Source organism: Eubalaena glacialis, chromosome 4 (genome assembly GCF_028564815.1).
Source record: "Eubalaena glacialis isolate mEubGla1 chromosome 4, mEubGla1.1.hap2.+ XY, whole genome shotgun sequence".
Taxonomy (NCBI): domain Eukaryota; kingdom Metazoa; phylum Chordata; class Mammalia; order Artiodactyla; family Balaenidae; genus Eubalaena; species Eubalaena glacialis.
In genome coordinates this window covers 117392498-117413117 of record NC_083719.1, presented here as the reverse complement: position 1 = coordinate 117413117, position 20620 = coordinate 117392498, and the positions used below count along the sequence as shown (strand labels likewise).

Genomic DNA, 20620 nt, shown 5'->3' with positions numbered 1-20620 from the left:
CTGGAACACCCGCCTCCCACAGCTCCGCAGCTAGAGGAACACCCCCATTCTCCCTCCCTGGCTTTGCATGCTGCTTGGCCACGCGGGGCTCAGGAGACAGCCTGAAAGACTCCCTAAGGCTAGGGAGGAAGGGAGAAAGAGGCCGCGGGGAGCAGTGGTGGTCGGGGGTGATACTTTGACGGAAAAAAAAAAAAAAGGTCAAACTTGGTCAGCCCGCCAGGCACCCCGCGGACAGCGGGGGCGAGGAGCCGCAGGGGAAATGTAGAAGTGGCCACCGCCCCCTCCAAGTGGAGGGGGAGACTCAGCCACGCGTCGTCCTGGGCATTAGAGCAGTAATGCCCCCAAAACACAGGGCTGCGAATGGGGTCTGTTGGGGGGAGTGCGCGCCGGAGATCTCCAATCAGCCGCCCCCGCAGGCGGAGCGCCCGCCCAACACCGAGAGGTGAGGACACGGGCTCCCGCCGCCCCTGTGCCCTCAAGCGCGAGTACTTGGGGAGGGGTCCGTACCCCTCAGGGAGAGCCCCGACCCCAATCCATGGCGCCCAAGCCGCCGTCCCCGACCCTAAAACCCCTCTTTTTGTCTGAACTCAGTGATCTGCGACCGAGCTGACTGCGGCTTGGGGAGGCTTGAGTATAGAAGAGGCCATCGAGCGATCACCGGAGCTAGGGCTCCCAGCCTCCGGGGCTCCGAGGCTCAGACTACGGGCGCCCCCCGCCACACCCAAACACGGACCCCTCTTTTCCCGTCCCTGGCTCTCCGCACCTGAACTTCGGGGGAGCCCGCGCCGCCAAACTTTCCGCAGACTTGCAGCGAACTCCGGCCCCGGCCGCGCACCGGGCCCCGGGGGAGGAGAGGGAGGTAGGCGGGGAAGGGGAGGGGGCCGGCCTCCGGGGGGGGGGGGGTCGGGGGAGGGCCGTGGCCCGACACCTACCGGCTCTCAGAGTCGTCCAAGCCGCCACTGCCGCCGCCGCCGCGAGGCCGAGGGGGAGGGGAGGGGCGGGGAGCTGCGCTCCGCTCTGGGCACCGCCGGCGCGGTGCGCTCCGCTCCAGCCGCGCCGCCCGCCGTGCCCGGGTCCGGAGCCGGAGTCACGCCGCCGCGGCTGGTCGGAGGCGGGGAGGGGGGGGAGCCTGCAGCACCTGCCCCTCCTCCCCCTCCCCGCGGCCCAAATTAAAAAACAACAAAAAGCAACTAATCACCCCCAAGCGTAGCGCTGAGCGGCTGGCGGAGGGCGCAGCGTGAGGCGCCCGGACTCAGCAGGCAACGCGCATGGCTGGGCGCTGGGCTGGGCTGGGCTGGGCAGGGCAGGGACGCGGGGCCCGGCTTCGGGGGACAAGGTTCGGCCGCTCTTCTCTCTCGGCTCGGCCGCCTGCTCTCGCCGCCGCCGCCGCCTCTACATCCCCGCTCAGGCTCCGCCGCCTCTGCCGCCGCCGCCGCGCGCCCGCCCGGGCAGGAGCTCTGAACGCTGCCCGGGGGCTGCCGGCAAAACCCGGACCGGACTCAAAGCTCCCTCCTCCTTCCTCCCCCCCCCCCAACCTCGGCTCCCCTCCCTCCTCCCTCCGCCTCCCTCCCGACGCAGCTCTGGCCACTTGGACGCCGCAGGCTCTGAGGCCGGAGCCGCAGCCACTGCGCCTCAAGCTCCCCGCGCTCTGACGAGGTCGGCCCAGGCTGAGCTCCCCAGCGCGCCCCGTCTTAACCTCTTTTTCTGCAACTTTACAAAAAATAAGAGGACCTCTCCCGTTCTGTGAGGAGTGCATGGGCTTGGAGACGCACCTTATGGGGAAATCCGCCATCCCTCTGCCCCCTCTCTCCAGCCGGCGGCGAAGCTACAAGGACCAGCAGGAAGGGTTTGGCCGCGCCCCTCAGCTCAGGTGCGCGTAGGGCCGAGAACTCATAGCCGAGCACTCTTGGAGCTAGACGCGTGTTCAAAGATTGCAGCCTTCCCAGAGCGCATTCCCGTACTCGGTGGGCTCTAGTTACCCGGGAGAAAGGGGGTGGAGGTTCCTGTCCCCATTACACAGATGAGGAAACTGATCCGAGAAAGGATATTTTGTTACCTACGCTGGCCCCAACCGAAACCCTGAGTCCTGGAGCTAAAGCGACTACATTGTGGTGCCCTGAGACCGTGGCCTGTGAACTCTGAGCCCGAAACAGTGCCTAGCACAGAGAAACGCTCAATAGACACTGGTTGAAAGAGAGAACAAAAGCCCAGCGGGTACAGATTTGGGCCCGCATAGCCTCGCCGTCATTCAGTGCCCCCTCCATCTGCCCAGCTTGGGCTAATCCTAAAGCTGCAGATGTCGTCTTCTCGCCACTTCAGGGACTCACAGAGCGAGCCCCAGGCTCACTCGTATAATCCCAAAGTGGAAAGTTTCTTCAATTCTGTGGAATTCGTGGGGGTGGATTTGTGCTGCCTCCACAAGACAGAGAAAACACAGCCCCCAGACCAGAGACCCTAACAGGAAAGGGGCAGGACGGTTTGCGAAGTCTGCCTAGGGTTAATCGTTCTCAGCCTGAGAATGATTGGGACCCAGATAACAGGGAGTTAACTGCGGCGACCTGGTGCCTCCAGTCACTGGAGCAGTCTCAGTGGAAGAAGCAGAACTAGCTCCCACCTCGCTGTTTCCTCCTCTGTGCCGCTTGCCTCGGTGTTGGAGGGCCTGGGGCCTGGGTCTCATGGGAGCAGCCGCTGGTGCCCACCCTCCAAGCCTTCTAAATTTGGCTTTGGGACTTCGACCCTGCCAGCGGATAGGGGTGTGAGGGAGGTGTCAGAGGGCAGAGTTCATCTGGAATGTGTTGTCTCTCTACCTGCCCTGACCTCCCAGGCCACAGGGAATGACCCTCTCTTGGACACCCCCTCCCTTCCACAAAAGCTGAGAAGTGTCCTCCTTTAACTGTGTGTCAAAGAATGGCTCCCTAGGGGAGGCCTTTAGCCTCTCCTCTCCTGTCCAGCAAGCTTCCTCAAAGCCACACCAAACGTACCATGTGAGTAAAGCAAGGTACTTGTTCTGAGAACACAGTTTAAGACAAACGAACACCTCCAGATTATCACCCCTAAACTGCTTAAAGATAGACATTCTGGGCCCCACCCTGAGTGTCAGGTACGGTACGGTGTTAGGCACTGACCATACAAGGCGAAAGGAAGCAGGGTCCCAGGCCTAGATGCTCAAGGATCTGCAAACACTTAGCCCACCACTATCTACCTTTTCTGGGGAAGCTGAGGCCCAAACTGTGAGGTGGGACCTGTTGCCCAGGAGTCAGCAGCAGGCCTCAGAGGATTAGGACCCAAGAAATGAAACTCAGTCCTCAGGGCTTCTGAAGCCTAGGGTGAGTGCAGAATCAGGCCCTGCATACCTGAAAAAAGCTTCATGCTGAAATCCATGGGGGGGGCGGGGATAGTAGCTCCACCTTAGGGAATTACTATTAATTATCCACTTTTTTCCCCAAGACCTCTGTCCCCTCCCGATCGCAGGAGGGCAAAGCCCAAGGGGCTGCAGGCTGCAATGGAGATGAGTCAGGTGATACCAATGGTGACTTTCTCAGGGAAGGGGTGTTGGCATGTGCCTGGCCTAGTCTAGATAGTGGATCTTGGAGTCTTCCCCTTCTCCTGGAAATTAAGAAGTGGAGGGAGACCCAGGTCCTCACTTAGCCACCCCAGGTAGGAACCAGAGAGGAGAGTGGCAGAACTGTCCACATGGAAAATGCAACATGAACAGGAAATGCCATGTGCAAACCATCCACATAGAACTCTCTACCATAACAAGTAAGACAAGGGGGAGACACCCAGGAAGGACTGGGCGGGAGGTCTCTGGCCTTGGGAGAGACTATCCCCACCCCAGGCCCCTTCCACAAGAAGAACTAAAGGGATCCTGGTTCACAATCCCTCCAAAAAGGAGTATTGGAGTTTCATATTGCTATTCAATCAATCAGCTTAGAGTCAGGAAGCAAATTCCATAAGTCTCCAGTACCTGTCGGGGAGAGAAGGGCCCTGCACCCACCTGCCCTGTCTTCTGGGTAGGAATGTGTCAGTCCAGTACCCTGGATCCTGCTCTCCTGGTCCTGGTTATAATATCCATAGCTGGCATTTACAAAACCCTTACCCTGAGCAGGGCATTAAGCTAAATAGTTAAGGTAACTTATCTCATTTAATCTTTACATCAGCCCCAGTAGTAGTATTGTCCCCATTTTTCAGATGAGGAAACTGACATGAGACTGGCACCAAAGTTGTTTTCCTAACCTCAGAGATTTGCTATCCTCATGAGGCTTCTCACATACAGATCTGCCTGGGGTTCACCTGTTCCTCATCCTGTAGTGACTCCTCAGAGCCCATAGGGCTCAGCTCAAGCCCCTTCCCCAACTTGGCCTGGCTTCCCTAACTGGTCCTATTCTTCCCTGCAATTCCTGAGCCCTGCTGACCAACACCACTCAACACTGGTGGTTCCCTCAGACACCCCAAAACTTCCCTTCAAGTATCTGTGGCTTTGCATGCACTGTTCCCTCTGCCCAGAAGGGCCTTAATCAAGCTCACCTCCTGAAGTCCTCACTGAAGCCCAAGAGCATGTATCACTCCACTGGGAACCTTCTTTGACTTCTACTCCCCGCCTCAGTTTGGCTTATATCTACAGAGCCAGCACTAGCCTTTGTGCAAATTAGAAAAAGCTACCACTTTTTGGCAGATATAGGTACCCCCATTTGGCAGCAGGTCATAAACTGTCTTCCAGTCTTCCTAGACCCCTTGGCCAGGTGCCTTTTTTGCAGTGCATGCACTGAACAATTGTACTCTGCGGCCTGGCTTTGGGGGCCCTCATCTGTCCCCTCCTGTGGCCACAGTGACCACACTGCACAGAAATAGCTTTTATTTCCTCATGGTCTCCCTGTCCCCTCACTACTACCATCCACAAAAATTTGTTGAGGGTAAGGGAGAGTCTCCTACCTGCTTTGGGCCTGAAGCCTGGCACTAAGTAGGTACCAGTAGTAAGGATTGTAGCCAACAGTTTTCTGAGCACTTACTATGTGTCTCGCACCACACTAATTGCTTTCTGTGAATATGCTTATTTAATCCCGGGACTCAAGATAACTGCTTAATGTTACAAAGTAGCAAAGCCAAGATTTAAACCCATGCCTTGTGTGGGGATCTACCTTTTCCATGACTACCATCTATCAGCTAATGTCAGTCATTGATTAAACATCCAGTGACTGGGAATGGCTGCATGGAGAGGAGTGTGGGAGTTAGTCTCCAATAAAGACGGCCAACCCAGAGCTTGTCCTACGCCTCTCCTGAGGCCCCAGTTCCCGCATCTGTATCACAGAAAATGAGAGCCAGGGCATTTGGAGCCCTGCCTCAGGGCAGGGTGCAGGATAATGCTCAGTGGGGTCACACTGGACTGTGACCTTGGCCAAAATTCCAGAGCAGAGCTGGGGGTGCAAACATGGGCAGGGGAAGAGAGAAGCTTGACTGCCTAGACATGGGCCCACGCCTCTGGGGTCTCAGCCCTCACATACTGACCACTGGCCCTTCGGCCCCACCCCTGCCCCCATGACCTCCGAAGGGACAAGAGAACCGTGAAACTAGAAGGAAATTTCAGAAAAGCTAGATCTTGTTTCTTAGGAGGCCAATGTCCAGCCATCCCTAAGAAGTCAGTTTGGTGGCCCAGCCTGGCCCTGAGCTGTGTAAACAGTGGGGAAGGGAGGCGGGCAGAAGGGGTACTCCAGTCCCAGAATAAAATGACTCTGGGGTGAGGCTGGGAGGGAGCAGAGACCAGGCCAACACATACACTCACACTTTGTATTTCCGCTTGCACCCAGGCACAGCTACACATGTGCCAGACAACCAGCAGTAGCCCCATGCTCTGCCAGGCCCAGGGAACTCAGCCCTTATGTGGTAAGGGAAGGGGAGTGGGGACAGGTGGGGGCGTCCGTCATGCCCCTGACAGTAACTCATTTTTTCTTAAGATCTTCCTTCCTTCCTTCCTCCCTCCCTCCCTCCCTCCCTCTCTCCCTGGCTGTGTTGGGTCTTCGTTGCTGCACTCAGGCTTTGGGCTTTCTGTTGCAGGGAGCAGGGGCTACTCTTGGTTGCGGTGCACGGGCTTCTCATTGCAGTGGCTTCTCTTGTTGCAGAGCACGGGCTCTAGGCACGCAGGCTCAGTAGTTGTGACGCATGGGCTTAGTTGCTCCGCGGCATGTGGGATCTTCCAGGACCTGGTATCAAACCCATGTCCCCTGCATTGGCAGGCGGATTCTTAACCACTACGCCACCAGGAAGTCCCCTGACAGTAACTCTTGACTTCACTAGACACAATCATGGTTCAACTGTCTCTCCAACAGGAAGTGGGACTGTGTGCTCCCAGAGGCCAAAGCTGTGGCTCCATGGCCTCAGGGTCAAGAAGAGGGAGGGGCCGCAAGGTAACAGAAAGGGGCCTTGGGGGAGGGGAGGACACAGCATCCCAAACCTGGAGGCCACAGACCAGGCCCAAAGAGGGGGGGCCGGTGGTGGTGTGCCCTGGGCATCCAGAAGCCTGGCCAGAAAGTGCTCTACCCAAGACCTGCAGGCTAGGGTGGGGTGATATGGAGAAAAGTTGCTGGAGGTGGAGAGGTGGGGCTAGGCCTCCCCTCACAGATGTGACTCCAGAAGGCAAAGCAGGGTCTTAAATGCCCCTCACACTGAGACTTTGGAAAACAGGACCCAGCCTCCCTCCTCAGACCAGACCCTACCTACCAACCCCTACTTTGCCTTCCTCTTCCAGAGAATGGGGTACTCAGGCAGTTGCCTGGGGGTAGGCCCAGGATGAACTGCTCTTTGAACTGGCGGGACTGGTTCTGTGTCTAGCCACCTGGGCAGTCACGGGTTGCTTGCCTTGCTGGGCCTGTGAGGAGGGAGGCCTCAGGAAGGGGCCCCTCGTAAATCGTTAACTCCCAGAGCAGCCTCTGCTGCCGGGTCCCCTCAGCCCCACCCCCAGTTGTGACTCTGACGCTTAGAGAGCCCACCAGCCCCCCGGAGGCCAGAGTCAGAGGTTAGAGGTCAGAGCCAGAGGTCGCAGCACCTGGACAAATCCCTCCCCCGACTATCTGGAGGGAGTGGGGGGAGGGCAGATGGGGACGGTGTCTATGGGGAAGGCCCTTCACTCTGAGTTCAGAGCTTCTCACCCTAGTTTGCCCTCCAGCCTTCCTACTGTAGCCCTGACCTTTGCCTCTTAGGAGAGAGTCAGGAGCTCTGGGTGGGCCTCCTGGGGCAGCCCCTGGGCAAGTCCCAACCCCACCAGACCCTTATCCTCAGGGAGATAACTATGCCAGTCCCACCCACTTCACCTCAAGGGGTATCACCAGGACTAGATAATGAATGGGTTGAGGAAAAGAATTAGACACTGTTCAGAATTGGGATAGGACCCTCAGCATTGTTCCAACCCTGCTTCCTGGTGCTGGGGTCCCCCAAGGGAAATAATAAAGGCTGCCTCTCTGAAGATATTGTGCTAAACCATTTACCTCCTTGGTAATCTGTTTAACAATCACATTCTCATTTTGCAAATAAGGAAACTGAGGCTCTGAGAGGAGAGGTGACTTACCTAGGCTATGGCAGCTGTACAGGAGCAGGGCCAGGATTTGAACCCGTTGTGTGCTCTCAAGCTGAACCCTTGAAGTGTTCTCTGTCTCCTTCTTAAATTCTTAAACTACAGGTGAGGAGACACCCTAAAGCCAGAATGGGCAGGACAATCCCCCCAGTGTAACACTGGTTGTAGTGGGGCTGATATGAGGCAGGTAGGGGAGGGTATGTGGGCAGGAGACTGGCAATGCCCCCAACCTCTCTGTAAGCCCCTCCTCCAGGGCGACTCCCCCTCAGGTCACGTAGCCCCAGGTGCTACCACAGGGGAGGCTGGGTTGCTGCTCCCCCCACACCTCAGGAAGAACTCTCCTGACCCAGACAGGCTAAGGAGGGAGGACTGATGGTGCTACCACCCTTTTCGCTAGGGAGGCGTCTCAGAAGCCGAGGAGACAGAGACCAAAAAAAAAAAAAATCAACTTTTAATCGAAATTGCAGATTCAGAAAAGATTCATAAATGAAATGATTCCCCGAGGAAATATAAAAAGTTACTTACGGCACAGCTAAATTGAGCATGCTTCAATCAGGGGCTGTTGAGAAATCATTAAGATATACAGGACGCTTTTTTAGATATATGTGGGCTCCGTCAGGAGAGATGGCCATTGCTCCAGTTAGAGAGAGATCTGGCCCTGAGCTGGCTTGGCCTGCTGGGTCACCTCCTCGGACTCATGGCTGGGGAAGGAGGGCAAAGTGGGGAGAAACCCTACCTGCCAGGCCTCAAGGGCCACTGCCCAGAGGTTGTTACTGCCCCTAGGGGCCCAGAGACTCTCTGGCAAGGGAGAGTGGAGCAGAAGGGATTATGGTTAGAACTTTTTATTGATTGAAGTAGTTTTTTCCCACTTTCTAACAGCAAAATGGGACGTGGCAGAGCTAGAGCTACTTCCCTCAAAAAACTAAAGAGGGGACCCCCCACCCCCATATCCCCTGGCCCCTTGCCCTATTGCTTGGGTCAGCCTGAGGAAGTGATCACTCTACTTGGACAGAGAAGGACCAGAACGTGCTCTCAGATCTATGTCTGAGGGCTTTGCCTTGGGGGAGGGGCAGGCCAGGGAACACTGGGGGAGTGGACCACCCCGGGGAATTTTCAAGGATGATCACTAGCTTTTGAGAAGACATTCTCCCCTCTCCATTGTAGCCATAATCCATTTCTTCACTGGAAGGCTTATTTGAGGTCTAACCCTCCTCTCTTGCAGCCTGTGGGGGTTTTTCTGCCTCTTCCTTTCCCAATGCCTAGGACTTTCAGGATTGAGGCTAGGACATCAGTGGAGGGTCTCTGCTGAATACTTATCACCTTCCCCCTTCTGTGCGCTCCTGGGGACCAAAACTCCTGGGCTTTAGACAAGGTCAAGGTCTTACTCATCTCCATGCTCTGTCAAGTACCTGGTCCTCAGTTGGTGTCAAATATTTACTGAAGAGGAGGGAGGGCATCAGGATGCAGCTGGGGCAATCTGTCCCGTGGGGGTGGGTGTGGAGGAGAAAGGAGACAGGCAAGAGCCTGCTCAGGGGACTGTAAGTGGCAGTGCCTGGACCCCCTTTCTTAGGCCCATCTGCCCGGGTAGCCCCCTCCTCCATTAAATCATCAAGGGTGGCAAGAAACCCAAACCGGATGGTCGTGGCCACACTGCCTTGTGGGTGACCTGAACCCGATCCTGGCCAGGCCGAGGCGCTATTTTAAACTCCAGCTCCAAGCTGCTGCCTCATACCGCTTGGCCCATCTCTGGTTACAAAGCCACTGCCCACCTCCCAGCCACTTCCTCCTCCCCACCCTAGGACCCCCTAGGCTGGTGCTGGGTTCAATGTGTCTCGGGGAAACCCTGCTCTCTGTAGGCCCTGGTCTGTCAACTGGCACCAGTGCTCTTCTCCATCCCCTAGCTGAGCCCAGTTAGGCACCCTCATCCCTCTACCCACACAAGGACCCGTTGACCTTTATTTTGACTGAAAATTCCCCCATGGGGTTCTCTTCCCCAGGAATAAGGGCACACCCTGGCCAGAGAACCACACAGCCCAGGATAGGGCAGATGCTACAGGAAGAAAGGAAGTAGGTTAGACATAAGTAGGGACTTCCCAGCAGTGACACTATGCTCTAGAAAACTTTCCCTTACCTCAATGCCTGCCTACCTGCTTGAGCAGGAAGAGGGAGATGACTCCAGAGGGAGCTCCCTCCCCAGTCCTCAGACTCAAGGGCTTGTGGGTTGGGGGGGACTCAGGTAGCATTTAGCCAACCCACAGTGTCTTCTTTCCTCCCCTTCCTCGAGGGGAGAGCTCGGCATTCAGGTGGCCCAGCTGTCAGCTGGCTGGGCCCGCTGGACTTGTGTCCACAATCCTCCTGCTCCAGGCAGTAGCCCCCACTGGCTCTCAGTCCTGCCAGACCTACTCCCAACCCAACACTGGCCTAGAGGGAGGCAGCAGAGACATTGCCAGGGCACCAAGGGAAGGCAGGAGGCTGATCATCCATGTTGGCTCCCCTCATCTCAAGCTGGCTGGACAGAAGGTCGCACAGGCAGCCTGAGTACCCCCATGAACGCCCCCGCTCCCCCGCCCCCATGCTCTGTAGTCTCAGCAGTAAGGTGTTGGCACCAAGCCTGGTGCAGCTGAGCAGTGACGCCAAATGCTCTGCCATCTCAGGCAAGCATGGTTCCCTCCAACCTAGCAGGGGCCATGGGGAGGGGGGAGAGTGTCTCCCACCCTCCTGGGCCTGAGACAGCTGGGGACAGAGCCTTTTTGGAAACCTCCCTTTCCACTACTGAAGAGGATATATGGCATCCCCATGGGGTCAGCCACCCCTTCCAACCCAGGGGGCTGGCCCTGAGGTTAGACCAGTGATTCTCAACTAGAGCTGATTTTGCCTCTCAGGGGGCACTGGGCAATATCTGGAGACATTTTTGGTTGTCACAACTGCTGCTAAGCATCTTACAATGCACAGGACAAAGAATTAAATGGCCCAAAATGTCAATAGTGCTGAGGTTGAGAAACCCTGGGAACCCTGACTAATCTGGGAGCCTGGTAGGAGATAGGAGGTATTCTCCACACACACTCACAGGGGCCGAGGCTCATCATTTCCCACCCCCAACAGGCAGAGAAGGTCCTCCTGCCATTCTGGCTTCAAAGGCCCCTTATAGCCTGAGGAATGTGGTAAGCCGCCTGCCTGCCCACCCACCCACCAGCCTCTGGGCTTGTTAGAAAAAGTGCCCATGGGGGGATGGGGACGGCAAAACTTCACCTGCCCATGATGGGAATTCAGACACATCCTACCTACCAAGCGAGCTCTACAGAGCCCTCCCCTCAAGAGGATCTGGGCCTGTGGAAAAGTATAGGGGTTGCCCTGCCCCACCAGACCCATCCCCAGAGGGTTGGCCCAGCATGGGGCTGGCTGGAAGCTCTGGCCTCCTCCTCATCTCTCTGCCTCCTCCCATTTCTATTTAGGAGGCAGCCATGGTGGCTCGGCTCTTGTCTCTGGTTTCCTAGGGAGCTCTGCTGAAGCAGCCCAGCCTCCATGGGTCCATCTGTCAGGGAGGCTGTTCCGCCCCATCGATTGCTGTTCCCAGGGGGCTGTGCTGCTCGAGGGACCCAATGTGGCGGCCAGATAGGAGGGAACTACAACGATAAGAGGGGGTGGGGGCACCTTGGCAGCAGGCAGAGCTGAGGGGAGCTGACACTTCAGTGAGAAGAAACAAAGCTAGACAGGCATGAGAAATGCAGAGGGCCAGGGGCACCAAGGCAGGAGGCTGGCTGGAATGACCTCTGAAGCCAGCAGGCACTCTCAGGACTCAGTTTTGCTCCTGGACACACCAAATTCCCACTTGCAAAGACAATAATAATAATTGCTAACACATGTTGAGCAGGAACAGTATGTCCAGCACTGGATTGGGGGCTTTGCACACCTCTGCTTTCATCTGAGGCTCACACTCATCCAAAGCAGGTGCTGTTATATTCCTCCACAGGGGAGTAAGAGAACCAGTGAGGTTACAGCACTTGTCAGCAGGCACACAGAGGAGCTGGGGCTAGAATTGGAGGCGGGTCAGCCTGGGCAGCAGCTATGCCCCAGTCCCAGACACCGCCAGGCCTAGGGGGAGGAGGCGTGTCTCGCCAGGCAAGAGGCCCTGCCTGCCCTCCCCATGGAGCCGCCTCCTCCCCTGGGCTCTGTGACATCTGCCCCGCTTCCCGGCCCCAGACAGCTGCCCAAAGCCACGTCAGCACTTCCACCGGGGAGCCTGGAAACTGGCTCTGGCCCCTGGGCAAAGGGGGGACCAGGAAGGCTGAGTCCCCGACGGGGTGGCCTTGAGAGAGTGTGATCCACTCAGCCCAGCAGGTGGTGGGTCAGCATGACCTTGGGTTGGGCTTTTCTGAGCCTCAGTTTCCCCTGTTCAGATGGGAGGGGGGGGTGCTTTGGGAAGGGTTCAGAGGAGGATGCAGCAGCATCTTGGGTGGACAGGAGCAAACATTCCCTTGCAGCCAGAGTTCTGGGGGCACCCCAGGGAGCCTGCGACCCCCACTGTCCACTCAGGGCCAGGTGGTCATTTGGCGAGGCTCATAGGGGTGAGGGGGAGGGTGGGAAGGTGTCTATGCCCGGCCCAAGCCCGAGCACTGGCTGGCTGGGGCCAGAGATAACCGGCGCCTCCCGGAAAATCATTAGCATCTGTTTGGGCCACGGCAAAGCTGGCCCGCAGGCGCCTCCGCCCGCCGGAAACGGCCCCCCACGCCCCCACCCGAGCGCACTGGCGCACCGACTGTGCCCCCACCCTCCTCGGGCCCAGCTCAAACTGGTGGAGCGACAGCATCCACCCACCCAGGGAGGAAGGTCTGGGTGCAGGGCCGCAGGCCGGGCAGGCGGGGGTCTGGCCTCTCCGTCGGGCGTCCTGGCGCGGCGTGGGCGGTCCGGTCCGCGCTCTGGGCGATCCAGGCCGGCTCTTAGTGGCGCCCGCGCTGGCGGCAGCCCAGGGAGTGTGTGGAAATGACACCGCCAGGGCGGCGGAGATCCCCCCTCCTGACATTGGCTGGAAAGTGGAGCAGCTCGTCAGGGACAATCAATGGCGATCGATCGCTGCGCGGCGCGGCGCGCGGGCGGGCGGCGCGGGGGAGGGGCAGCGGTGCTGGCAGGGGTGGGGGCATACGCGGCTGAGGTCAGACAACACACAGACCCGAAAAGGGGCACAGCGGCACATGGGCTCACACGGACACACAATCTGTACAGGGATGGGCCACTATGGGCCACTGCCCCCACCACTGCCCCCACTCACCTCACGGAGTTACAGCACACTACAACAGTCTCTGACACAAGTTAGGACAGGAGGTCAAGGGGTCAAACAAATGGTTCCCCCGACACACACAATAGGGTCACAGACACATAACAATACAGCCAGTCACGCTATCACACAACCAGTTCACACCACCACAACCGATGACCCTACACTAGACGCCCACATCACCAAGACACAAAATGTGTCATACATTCTACTAGCTGGTCTCAACTACAGGACAGAAGGGAGTTACATACTCTGGATGCACAACAAAGCAAAAAAGTCACACAGCCAAATTATACACCATCACCATCACCTCAAAAAACATTGTCAAATTGGGTCTTAAACTATGGAACAACACAGTGGAGCCCCATATTGGCAACACAAAACAGGACAGAGAGCCCAAGTATACAACAGGACCCCACACTGCCACAAGTTGCACTTCAGCAAGTAAGACAGAGATGCGGCTGTATCACATCCGCCAACGAGAATATAACATGGCATAATAAACATTGTGGCACAGGCAAACCAGCATTAACTCTCAGGGTTCTGACAGAACCAAATGAGCTACTGCAGGTTAGGCACTTAGCACAGGGCCAAGCACATGGTAAGCACTCAAAACACAGAGGGTAGTGGGATCATTTTTAATGTCTGTATACTAGTTAAGTCATATCAATATAATGATTGTAACTACTTAATAGCATCACTCTCTCCAGATAGGTCCATTCCTCTCCAGGAACCTGATTCATCCCAACAACAAGATTAGTTCAGCCATTACACACACCTGGGAAACACAATTCAAGTGTCACAAACCACTCACACTGCTGCACTCACTCACACAGTGGCCACACATATCAATTCCCCTAGTACACTGCCACACTGGCCACACACACTTTGGGACTTCCGTGGGGAAACCACCCCCAATCTCTCATCAGGTGCAACTCAACTAGTACATAGCTACTGGCCCCATTTCCTGCCACTCTCACAAGGCTGTAGAACACAAAGCACCACCCACCCAGCAGTGATCTGATCTCTCAGTTAAAACAAGGTCCAGAACCTCCCACGCAAGCTCCTTAAGGACCATCCCTAATCAGTCTCTCTCTCCATTCCGCCATTTTTCGTACAGAAACCGAGGCATCAGTTCCAGAGCGCTCCCTATTCCAAATCTAAAGAAGGAAAGAGGGCTGGCCCCTGATCTCAGAAATCCACCCCACCCCTCACCACCATCATTTCTCAGTGGTACATGTGTGTAGGAACAAGGCCAAGATCCCTCATTCCTTCCACACACCCTTACAGGCCACTCCTGTGCTTCCAGTTGTAGGGCCAGCTGGGCTGTAGCCCTCACTTCCTCCAGTTAAGGCCTGGGACCTCCCAGGGGCTTCCAGGAATCCCTTGCAGCCAGGGAGCTCCCCCTAAAGGTTCCACCCGGAAAGACTTCAAACATTTCCTAGTTTTGCCTGGCTGTGTAACACTGCCTAATTCCCCAGCCTCTCTGTGCCTGGATCCCAAATCCTGCCTGTTGATCCAAGATTCCAATGGCTGCCCCCCTTCAAGACCTCATGCACGCACACACAGGCACACAGAGACACTCTTTAAGTGAGCGTAGAACCACTTGGTGGCCTGTGCCCTAGAATGGGGGAAAGCAAGGATTCTGGGCTGTGGGCAGTGCTACAATCACCCATGTCTCATCCCTTACTCTCATCCTTCAGGTAGGGCAGGGAAACAGCTGGGGGAGGTCTGGCCTCCTTCCACAACATCTCCACTCCCAGATGGCTGGAGGCAGCTCTTCGCAGCATCCCCTTCCAGGCTTTTATTCACCAGAAAGGGTAGCCGAGCTCCCCTTTTGTCCCCCAAGAGAAACAGAGGGACACAAACCCTGTGCAGGGGCACACAGGCTGGCCAGGCATGTCCATCTAAATGCCTACCCATTCTGTTTTTAGGCACATTCTTGCAGGCCTTGCTAAGTGGGTATTAAAGGCATAGGCCCCAAAGGGGCCCAGACAGTCTGCCCCAAGTCCCTGGGTGTCCCAGGAGCTGGTCCTGCTCAAAATCATCTGGCTTGTGTAAGAGTCCAGCAAAAATGTCCAACTACCCACGCCTACTTCCCTGAATCCATAAGCACCCACAGCCGCAACCCTTTAATTTGATAAGGCCATTTTCCACCAAGCATTGCCTATGGGCCAGCCTGGGCCAAGTGCCCATTTTCCAGATGAGAAAACCAAGCAAAGGAGAGAGAAATTAGCTGCTCAAGAATATACAACTGAAAAGTCATGGGCCTGTGATTCAAATACAGATTCGACTTCTGTTCCTCAAAGGCTACACAGTTTAGGCTCACACCCATATGCATAAACACTAAGGAATGTCCATGCTCACAATTCTCTCACACGTTCCTACACACATGGGCAGCCCCCTCCCGCACTACTCACACATACAAGCAGGCCTACACTCTCCCACGCCTGGGGCCTGTCAGCCACATTCTCCATGGCTCCCTCCCTCCAACAGGGACAGGGACAGGCAGGGAGTCCACATTCCCAGGTTTCCGCCCTGACCCTGCCCCCCCACCCTTCCCCACTCAAAGCACACATTCCTCCTGCTACAGCCAGATAACCAGCCCCAGGGGGAGGCCTGGGAGAAAGCAAGGCATTCTGGGGGCCAGACTGCTGGGCCTACTCTGGGCTGCCTAAGCCAGCTCTACTGCCTGGATCTGGCATGGTAGGAAGCTAGGAGCTTTCCCTGCAGATAGCCCCCACCCTTCTAGCCACGCTAGACCCAAGGCTTCCCTCCATATTCCAGGGACTTTCTTATGCTCAGAGATTCACACTCCAGGAAGGGCCCCCAAGGGTCTCCCAACTCACCCTTATACAGTGAGTATACACCTTATATGCAAAATCCCTTATACAGTTAGTAACTAGAGCAGGACCTGGGGAGCCCCCAGGACTCCTCTCTCTCCCACTCTTAAAGAGTCTCTCAGCAGGTGAAAGCGCAGGTTCCATGCACCAACAGCCCCTAGCAGTTTTCCCCATCTGGGGGTAGTGGCAGTTAATTCTTACAGCTCTGCCTGGGGTGCAGCCACTTGGTGGGGCTCAGCAAATCTGGAGATATTTGCATACCCAGATGGCTGAGCCTGGAATTTCAAAGAATTCCCCAAGAAGAGGCAGCTGGCTTCCGGGTAGTGGCCCTGGAGGCTCACAGCTGTTGGGCTGGAAGACTGGGGAGTCTGGGGCCCCAACACACAAGATAAGATTGAAAAGGACAAGGGAAGAACATCTCCTAGGCCCTATCACCAGCCCCCAGCTCTGTTCCTCCTGTCCCCAGCCCTCCACCGCTCAGGCATAAAACGTCATGTCCTGGTTGCCCAGAGTAGGTAGGCAGGCAAAGGAGACAGGGCTAGTTGGCTAGAGTCGCAGAGATTGCCTGCCTTTGGGGAAAGGTAAGAGTGGGCACCAGACAGAGAAGTGCCAGAAATATGAGATCCCCTTGTTCACATGAAGCAACAGATAGGCCTTTGTCCCCATGCAACCTGCAGCTAGGTGGGCAAAGGCCGTGGCCTGGTCCCTACGAACCTGTCCACACACAGGCATATGGCTACTATACCAATGGTGAGGGGAATGGGGAGCTGGTGGCTTGACACTTCTGGCAGGCCTTGGGCTAGAATACTAATCTGTTCCCTCATTGTGATTAAGCCTATGATGGAGCATAATGAGCTAGACACTGGGCCATCCAGTTCTGGATAAACAGTAAACAAAGCCAAACCCAAACAGGCCTCCCCACCCCAACCAAAGCCCCTCCCAGGTTCTGTCCAAGCCTATTTACTGACCACCTACCTCATGGTTGTTACAGCTATAGGTCACCACTGCCCTCTGCTGGCAACTCAGGCACTAGCATCCACTCAGATACCAGCTCGCTCCCTACCCAAGCAAATGCACTTCAGTCACCTCCTCCATCTGTGGGCATAGAAACTTAAGCCTACCCAACTGTTACTTAAGTCAGAAGGTGCCAGGTGGCAGGATTAGCAGGGAGGAACCCAGGGGACACAGTGTGTCAGAGGAGAAATCACAAAGGAATTCTGCCCCTCTTCCCAAAATTTACGTCCAAAACTTCAACTGTCCTTTCTCCCCAGCTTAGAGGTTAAAACCCCACACTCATGGAAACAGTGCCTGCCCCATAACCTGTTGCAATGCACCAGAACCTCTCCTTTACCCCTTGTCTTATGCCTTCTCTTTGTCCCCCCCAAAGGAGGGCCAGGCTTAGATGATCTGGAACCATCCTTTGAAAAAGCTCAACTTCTCTGGCAGGTCTGAGAAAGCCTTTGTTCCCCTGGTTCCTTCTGTTACACTGCAGCAGGTGACTGGAAGTCCTGGGCGCCTCTGAAACAAGGCCAGCTCCCCTCAACTTCTACTGCAACACCCTGCAAGCAGCCACACCTTTCAAAGACGGCAGAGATGTGGAATGGAGGTGGGGGGAGACTGCCCAGAAGGACCTAACCAGTATTGCCCCTTAATTAGCTGGGGGAAGCTCCAGATGCCCCTGTCAGGTAGGTAGCCTAGATTTGCCAACTACCTCAAGCATGGAACATTTCTCACCCCTGAGCTGGCTCTGGAGCCCAAATGTCAGGTTGTATTTGTGTACTGTTTCTAGAAACCTCCAAGTCAGAAAGCCTAAGTAGCAGTTTTAGAGCTTTCAAAGCTACTCACTTCCTATGGAAAACTTCAAAGGTGAGAAAGCTGGCCAAATCCTCCCTACTCACTCTCGTTCTCTAGAGGCCCTACAATTTAGGGTAGGGGAGTGTACCCTTTAAGAGTCAAGATTTTTAAGTACTTAGGAAGAAATTCAAACAGGAGAACAAGTGGCTCAGGGCAAGGAGCGAGGTTCCTGGGAAAATGGCTGCTGTCGCCCCTCATATCCTTAGGAGAAGTCTGAAAAGGAACATGGCACACTGACTGAGGCTGGTGCTGCTCTTCTCTGGACATCGGTCACCAGAGGCCTGGGCACTCAGTAACTTCTTCTTGGCCTTTCCAAAAGTGATCAACCATTTGCTTTCAGTGTATACACTGTAGGGTTATCAGGAACCCCAGCCCTGGAAAAGGCCATTCTATTAATAACAACTCACACAGGAGGTTAAAAGCAAACAAAACCCGCACTCAATTGAAAACTATTAAGTGCTATCCTGGTGCTAAGACGTTCATATAGTTCTTCATCCGATAAGAGGCAGGCTACAGTTTGCCTCCAGTTAAGGTGCAGCTCCACAAAAAATTCAAAGATGAAAAGTAATCAATTGTCACAAAAATGTCTGACTCTGCCTCTTCGTCAATCAGCCCAGGAGGAGGCACTGAGAAAGGGCAAAGCTGGCTGGTGACTGTGTCACACATTCAGCCACTGAGACCAAAGGCCTTAAAGGCTTTACAGTCAGTCCCAAGCTTTGAGCTTTGCCACTTATATTGACTAGGGTAAAATATGGCAACAATGGGGGAATGTATGTGTTTCGGGATCACCCTGAGAAAGTGATCCCATGGCTGGTTTTCATTATTTCTAACCCCATCCCAGGAACTGTATTCAGGTACCTCTGAATATCCCTGGAAATATTCAGAGGTGCCTGAATACCAACCACTTATACCAGCTGGGGCTAAGGTTAGGAAAAGGCTTTTAAGGAAGGCTTTTGTTTGGTACAGAGAACTCAGAGCCACTTTTCATCTAAGCGCACGCACAACAAAGGAATGATGAAACAGGAAACAGGCTCCAGGAGTGTCCCAAAGGAAGTCTATTTTCTCTTCCTGGATGGATATGAATGTATATTCTGATAGTTTGCTACCTTCATAGTTATTCTCATATTAAAAGTCTGCTTTCTCCACCCTCTCCAGGCTGCTGGCCCCGGCCAGGATCCTGAATGGCTTTTTAGCACGCTCCAAGTTCTACATTTGGGAGCTACCAGATGACAAACCTGACTGGCTGAAAGCTGGACTGGCCTTGGCTACCTCCATCTTCTTGTGGATCTATCTCATCAAACATAATGAAGATGTTTTGAAGATGTTTTAGAATATAAAAGAAGAAATGGGTTGGAATAAACTTTTGAAATACTAATACAGTATGTCTCATATAGTGATTATAACAGTTCCTCTGGATTTACCAATCTGTTGAGTTATAAACATAAGAGAAAAAGTTTTACGTGATATTACGTTGAGTCAGCATTTGTGCTTTGCTTAAATGGGAAAAAAAAAATCTGCTTTCTCTACCATCACAATCACCAGAATAACCCATCATGTGAAATAAAGACTGTTTCACAAAGGGAATGAAATGGAGATGGGTTCCTAACATGAGTGACAATTTTCTGCAGGTGTAATAAAGATGCTATTCCTGAGTAGGAAGGAAGGAAAGATGTGCTCATAATTCAGAAGATCTAGGAACTGAAGAAAGTTCTTCTATTAAAACCTAGCCACTGGCTGTTAATAGGTATGGTACAGCAGACTGAGACAAAAGCCACAGTTTCACTCTAATTGCAGGCAAGGGGCGGTTTACAGGCATTCCAACTGTAGTTTAGAAATAATTCATTTCTCCTGACAACCTACCTAGGGCTCCAAATTACTTGTTGAGGCAAAGAGGAATGACTGGAAAAGTGGAATACTGTAGCTGTTGGAAGTAGAAAAGGAATGCCTCAATTGCTAGGTCAGTGTAGAGAACATGGGCCCCTCTCTCTGACCACAACATCCTTCTCTCTATAGACCTCCCTGCTGCTCCCCACCCCAAGAGTCCTCTTTCCAAATCTTTATATTACCCAAAGTGTAGAAACTAGCAGGACAACGCTACCTTTGACCACTGGCCAGTAACAGAGCATGCAAGTATCCAAAATCATGTAGCTTTACCAAAAGAGACTGTTCCAACTATAACTTGATCAAGCACTCCATGTTGTTAAGAAGCAAAGCAGGGGCTTCCCTGGTGGCGCGGTGGTTAAGAATCTGCCTGCCAATGCAGGGGACACAGGTTCGAGTCCTGGTCTGGGAAGATCCCACATGCTGCAGAGTAACTAAGCCCGTGCGCCACAACTACTGAGCCTGCACTCTAGAGCCCGCAAGCCACAACTACTGAAGCCCGCGCGTGCCTAGAGCCCGTGCGTGCCTAGAGCCCGTGCTCCGGAACAAGAGAAGCTACTGCCATGAGAAGCCTGTGCACCTCAACGAAGAGTAGCCCCTGCTCGCCACAACTAGAGAAAGCCCGCGCGCAGCAACGAAGACCCAACACAGCCAAAAATAAATAAATAAAATAAATAAATTAAAAAAAAAAAAAGCAAAGCAATTAACATATACACACTACTATATATAAAATAGATAACCAACAAGGACCTACTGTATAGCATGGGGAACTATACTCAATATTTTGTAATAACCTATAAGGGAAAAGAATCTATATATATATATACACACACACACACACATATATACATATATATATATATATGTAACTGAATCACTTTGCTGTACACCTGAAACTAACACAACACTGTAAACCAACTATACTTCAATTAAAAACAAAAAAGAAGGGCTTCCCTGGTGGCGCAGTGGTTGAGAATCTGCCTGCCAATGCAGGGGACACGGGTTCGAGCCCTGGTCTGGGAAGATCCCACATGCCGCAGAACAGCTGGGCCCGTGAGCCAAAATTACTGAGCCTGCGCGTCTGGAGCCTGTGCTCCGCAACAAGAGAGGCCGTGATAGTGAGAGGCCCGCGCACCGCGATGAAGAGTGGCCCCCGCTTGCCACAACTAGAGAAAGCCCTCGCACAGAAACGAAGACCCAACACAG

At 54.4% G+C, this 20620-nt stretch overlaps 1 protein-coding gene and 1 long non-coding RNA gene across 3 annotated transcripts in view; one reads left to right on the top strand and one right to left on the bottom strand.

Annotated features, from left to right (window-relative positions):
• Window positions 1–1477, bottom strand: part of CXXC5 (CXXC finger protein 5) — a 34129-nt gene extending 32652 nt beyond the window's left edge. The window contains exon 1 of one of the 2 annotated variants that reach the window (XM_061189671.1): window positions 933–1477. The gene's annotated coding sequence lies outside the window, so the exon portion shown is untranslated. Of the gene's footprint in view, window positions 1–763; window positions 786–932 lie in introns of those variants that run through there. The other variant, XM_061189672.1, reaches the window with a different exon arrangement.
• Window positions 232–18828, top strand: LOC133090967 (uncharacterized). The gene is made up of 3 exons (XR_009700835.1): window positions 232–442; window positions 592–859; window positions 18689–18828. It is a non-coding gene; the product is annotated as an uncharacterized LOC133090967 (long non-coding RNA).
• Window positions 18829–20620: the final 1792 nt, after the last annotated feature.